Source organism: Dipodomys ordii, unplaced genomic scaffold (assembly GCF_000151885.1).
Source record: "Dipodomys ordii isolate 6190 unplaced genomic scaffold, Dord_2.0 Scaffold34, whole genome shotgun sequence".
NCBI classification, from domain to species: Eukaryota; Metazoa; Chordata; class Mammalia; order Rodentia; family Heteromyidae; genus Dipodomys; species Dipodomys ordii.
The window spans coordinates 8,022,452-8,028,413 of NW_012267250.1; positions in this window are offsets into that span (position 1 = coordinate 8,022,452).

Below are 5,962 nucleotides of genomic sequence, written 5' to 3' on the forward strand. Positions count from 1 at the left end.
AAGGAGGAGGCTACAATGCTTGATAAGAAATGTACTCATTATCCTGCCCATGTAATTGTAACCCCTCTGTACAGTATTTTCACAATAAAAAATAAATAAAAAATTTAAAAAAAAAGAAAACATAGTACATAGTGTTCACCTAGCCTCTAGGGGTCTTGCTCCCTGAGGAAAAAGGATAAATTCTGCAGTTGTTTATTATATTTTTTTCTGTATCTTCTTTCACCATTTATATGTAAAAAGAAAAGAAAAGGTTAGGGAAGGGATGAATGGGAAAATACTAATATTTGTATCATTCAGTGAGGTTTTAGATTACTTTAGAGAAATACATTAAGTGAGATGATTTGTAAATTATAGAAGCTACATCTCAAGGAAGGCTATACAAAAGCTAGGTGTCAGTTGCTCATGCCTGTAGTCCCAGTTTCTTGGGAGGTAGAGATAAGAAGACTACCGTTCAAGGCTGGCCTGGGCAAAAAATTTGCACGACCCTATCTCAAAGAACAAGTGGTTATGAGGGTTCTTTGCCAAAAAACATCTTTGCTAAGATCTGCAATATTAGCTACCTGAAGGCATCAGTAGGGAGCCTGAGGTCTGAGGCTAGCCCTGGGAAAGAAGCTTGATATGGTCATATCTGAAAAATAACTAAAGCTAAAAGTGTTGCCTGAAGTGGAAGAGAGCTTAGTAACAAGCACTAATCCTTGAGTTCAAACCCCCAAACTTTCATTTGGCCCAACATTCTGGTACAAATTCATCTGTAAATCATGTCCAAGTTTACCAACTCCTCTACCTCCCTCCATTACAGAAATCTGAACTCTCTGAAACATATATACTGAACATTAAGAATATCTAATAATTTGTTGATCAGTTGATTTCCATCAGAAGACTATCTTGAGAAAGATTCAATTTATTCTCCCAGTTTGATCATCAGAATCTGGACTGAGATAGGTTTAAATCAACTGCTTTTGATATTAATCATGTGGCATGTGCTTTGCTTACGTCGGCAATTCCCATACAGCCTTGTTCTTCCTTTGTGACTAGTCTTTAAGAGTCATTTTTTCAGTTGTGTGGAAGCAAATCAGACGCACTGCCCGGCTGTCATTATAAATAGAAGTGTACGTCATGACCCACCTTCAGAAAGGAAAAATTACTTTGCACAGAGAAAATCCAAAAATAACAGGTCAGCTTGTCAAGTTCTGCACTTTGAAGTGAATGAAATACTCAGCACTGTTTCCTGTTCAAGAAACATATTCTCCATGATTTTTGCAACACTGACATTGAAGAAATGCACTAGCCTTTGTGTCTATAATTGTGATTTTTTTGTTTTATTGGAACATGTTCATACCATGATGTGTTTGTAACCTTTGAGAACTTGGATCTTTTTATGGTCAGTGTCTATTGTAGTTCATTTGGTAGAGAGAGCTACTTTTGCTGTCTGGTTCCCTTGCACTTTGTCAAGTAAAATTCATTTTTGAAATGTTGCTAATTTTGAGTTTCCCTTTGATAGACCTGCCTCTATTTGATCATGTATTTGTTGTTGGTTTATCTTTTTAAAACAGGGGGTGCCAGACATGGTGACTCACGCTTGTCATCCTAGCTATTCGAGGCCGAGATCTGAGAATCGTGGTTCAAAGCCAGCCTTGGCAAGAACATCCATGAGACTCTTATCTCCATAAACCACTCAGAAAACTCAGAAGTGGCACTGTGGCCCAAGTGGTAGAGCACTAGCCTTGTACCAGAGTTCAAGAACCATAACTGGCAAAAAAAAAAAAAAATGGAAGTGGGGGGGATTTTCTCTTTGTGCAGGGAAAATAAACTGTGAAAAAGAGCTTGCACAGAGGGGAAAAAAGTTCATTAGCTTTGTGAGACTCGCCAATTTTATTTTATTTTGGGGGGGGGGGTCCAGTCGTGGAGCTTGAACTCTGGGCCTGGGCGCTGTCCCTCAGCTCTTCAGCTCAAGGCTAGCGCTCTACCACTTGAACCACAGCGCCACTGCAGGCTTTTTGCTTATGTGGTGCTGAGGAATCGAACCCCAGGACCTCAGGCATACAAGGTCGCCAATTTTAATATGCAGCACCGCACTATCATAAAGTGAAGACATTTGCAATTTGAAGTGTCTTTGCCCCTGACCTTTGCTTCATCTTTTTACAATGAATATATATTTATTGGATAGTGCCTATTTGTGTATACACATGTATGGGTACATAATAACTTCTAAGGTAACTATTAAGATCTGCAGGCATCAAATGATGCAAAACTGCTGAAAATTTATTAAGCATTTGGATATCAGTCAATGCTCAGCACTGTGGAAGATGATCTAATGTAAGCCTCACAACAAGCCTGTTATGGTCTGGTTACAGTTGAGTGTCCTCCAAGGGCTGACGTGTTAAAGGTTCAATCCCTAGGATGGCGCTTCAGGAAGAGGTACAACTTGTAGGAAATAGGACCTTGTAGGAGGTCCTTGGGTCACTGGGAGTGCATCCTTCAAAGGGATTAAGGTCACTCTCTTGTGAGCTCCTGTAGATCTCGAGTGTGTGTAGTTATAAAAGGGGGAAGCCTGGGCCCTCCTTCTCTGTCCAGCTGCATGTTGAGATGAGGTCTCTTGCCCACACTTGCACTCTTGCTGTGCTGCCTTTCAGGCCCTCACCACAAGTCAAATCAATGGGGTCACCTGATTTCAAACTCTGAGCCTCAAAACTGAGCTAATAACATTTTTTCATAAGAAGTTTGTGTACAAATTTGAGTTGCTTATTATAGTGATAAAAGCTTGACTAATAGAATTCCATGGGCTAGATTTTTTATTAGAAAAAATTATTTTTCTGTGTGAGAGAGACAGACAGTCAGACAGACACACACACAGAGACAGAGACACAGTACTGGGGCTTGAACTCAGGACCTGGGCACTGGGAATGGTTCCTTAGCTTTTTCACAGAAAATTGACACTGTATAACTTGAACCACAGCTTTATGCTGGCTTTATGCTAGTTCATCAGAAATAAAACGTTTCAGGGACTTTCCTGCCCATGATCCTCAGATCTTACCTTCCTGAGTAGCTAGGCTTGCAGATATGAGCCACCAGAAACTGGCCTTAGGCTAATTTATAACTGAAGAAATAGATACTGACCTCCTAGTAGTTGACTACATCAACAAGTACTATCTAATCCCTTGTTAAACTAAGACACTCTTAAGAATACTTACTATTCCATTGTGAGTCTTATTCTCCAACACTTAGGTCTTTTCTGTGACTATTTCTAGACACATTTATAAATCACAAACCCCTTATAACTTCCAAAGAACTCTTTAAAGAGCATTTGAAATTTTTCATTTTATAGAATAGGAAATGGACGTTCACAAACATTGAAGAACTAGGGTTCAAATGAAGAATTTCTCATTCTAACCCCAGATGTCTTTATGGTACACCAAAAGTGTTTTTTTGAAAAAAAAATCATATGGATATGCACTATGTTACACAAGTAATGTAAACTGTTATAAATCTGATATTGGGTTGGTTTTTGAATTTCCCCTTTAAAATACAGGGCTGATTTTAAATGATTATTAACCATTTTCTTCTATTATTGATTCCCTTGAGATTCTAATAAAAATTTGGGGCATTTGGTCCTTAAGAAAATAACACACAGAGACACATGCACATGCACACACACACTCACACACACACACACACACACACACACATTTGCAAATTATTTCTGGGGGTTTAAGGATGTCATAAGCCTGCTTGAGTATCGTAGGCTAAAAACCCATGCTCTTCAGTCTCTTAATTCCTTCTAGCTCCAGAACGTTAGAATTTTTTTGATTTCAAAAATGCAATCCTCTAGAGTATTTCGAGTGATATTTAGGGAAACTGGTTTTTTTTATGCTTCAGCAGAAAAATCAGAGTAGTGCAATTTGGAATTAGATCAGCAAATGCATTTACTTCCAAAAAAATTATAATTGAAGAACAACCCACAAGCCAAGCCCACATAGCAAGTCCTACAGAATAATCTTTGTACCTAAATTTATTTTTTAAATTTTTTTATTGTGAAAATACTGTACAGAGGGCTTACAATTACATGGGCAAGATAATGAGTACACTTCTTATCAAGCATTGTAGCCTCCTCCTTTGTTTCCCCTTCCCATCCCTTCCCATCCTTCCCCCCTCCCTCATCCAATCCTCCTCCCCCCCTCACCAAAGTTGTAAAGTTCGTTTTCGACATAATGACTTGTTTGTACCTAAATTTAAAGTGCTCCACTTCTACTGTCCACAAGAATATATTATCAGGCAGAAAATTCATCATGACATGGATTTTAACCAATGTTTATTTAGTATTTCTACAAAATGGATGTTTTTTTAAATAAGTTTTTATTGTAAAAATACTGTACAGAGGAGTTACAGTTACATGAGTAAGGTAATGAGTACATTTCCTATGGAGCATTGTTACCTCTTCCTTTGTTTTTCCCCTACCATCCCTTCCCTCCCTACCTCCCCCACTCCTCCCTTCCTCACCCTCAAGTTGTAAAGTTTGTTTTCAACATAGTGTCTTGTACATCTCATTGTTACAATGGGTCAATCTGTATCCTTATTTCAGCATTTTGTTATTTCCCCTCCCTTCCCCAAATTAGAAAAATGTATATACAAGATGCAGAGCACTGACATCAAATAGAGTGAAAACAGGGGTTATACCGTGGGGGAAGAACGTACAAGAGAAACAAAAAAAATCACATAGTACATTTTAAATACATTAAAAACAATAGCAAGAAAGAAAAAAAAACCACTTGTGTCCCTATCTTGAGGTTCATTTCACTTAACATCACTTTATATGGTCATGTGTGCATAGCTTTTGACCTTTTCTGCTTGTCCTAGATTTATATTAGTTATTGAAAATAAGGAAAACCATGGGACCTATGTTTTTTGGGCCTGGCTTACTTCTCTTAATATAATTTTTTCCAAGTCTTTCCATTTCCTAACAAATGGGGCAATGTCATTCTTTCTGATGGAGGCATAGAATTCAATTGTGTATATATACCACGTTTTCTTGATTCCTTCATCTACTGAGGGGCATCTGGGTTGGTTCCATATCTTAGCTATGGTAAATTATGCTGTGATAAACATAGTTGTGCTGGTAGCTTTCGTATAGCCTTGTTTGTGATCATTTGGGTAAATGCCCAAAAGTGGGATTGCTGGATCATAGGGGAGCTGTATGTGGAGTCTTTTGAGGAACCTCCATACTGCTTTCCAAACTAGTTGAACAAGTTTACATTCCCACCAACAATGCAGTAGGGTTCCCTTTTGGCCACATCCCCTCCAGTATCTGTTGTTATTAGATTTCTTGATTATAGCCATTCTAACTGGGGTGAGATAGAATCTCAATGTTGTTTTGATTTGCATTTGCTTTTATGGCATTTCTTCATGTGTCTATTGGCCATTCTTATTTCCTCTTCAGAGAAGTTTCTCTTTAATTCTTTAGCCCACTTATTTATCAGGCAGTTGTTTCTTTGAGGATTCATTGTTGGGGGATTTAGGTTTTGAGTTCTAAGTATATTTTAGATGAGAGATCCTTGTCTGTTGTATGCCTAGTGAAAATCTTCTCCATACCCATAGGCTTTCTATTGATCTTGCTGTCTATGTCCTTTGCCATGCAATTTCATGCAATCCCATTTTTCCAACCTTTCTTTGATTTGTTGTGTTTCTGGATCTTTATTAAGAAAATTTCATCTGTGCCAAGGAGCCCTAGAGTTTCTCCTATTCCTTCCTGCAATGTTTTCAAGGTGTCTACTTTGACTTCGAGGTCTGATCCATTTGGACCTGATTCTGGTGCAGGGTGATATATAAGTTTCTAGCTTTAGTTTTCTACAGGAATTTAACCAATTTTGTCAGCACCAGTTACTAAAGAGGCTTTCTTCCATTCTATTATTTTAGATTCCTTATTGAAGATTAAGTGGCCTAAGTCTGTGGGTTCATTTCTGGATCT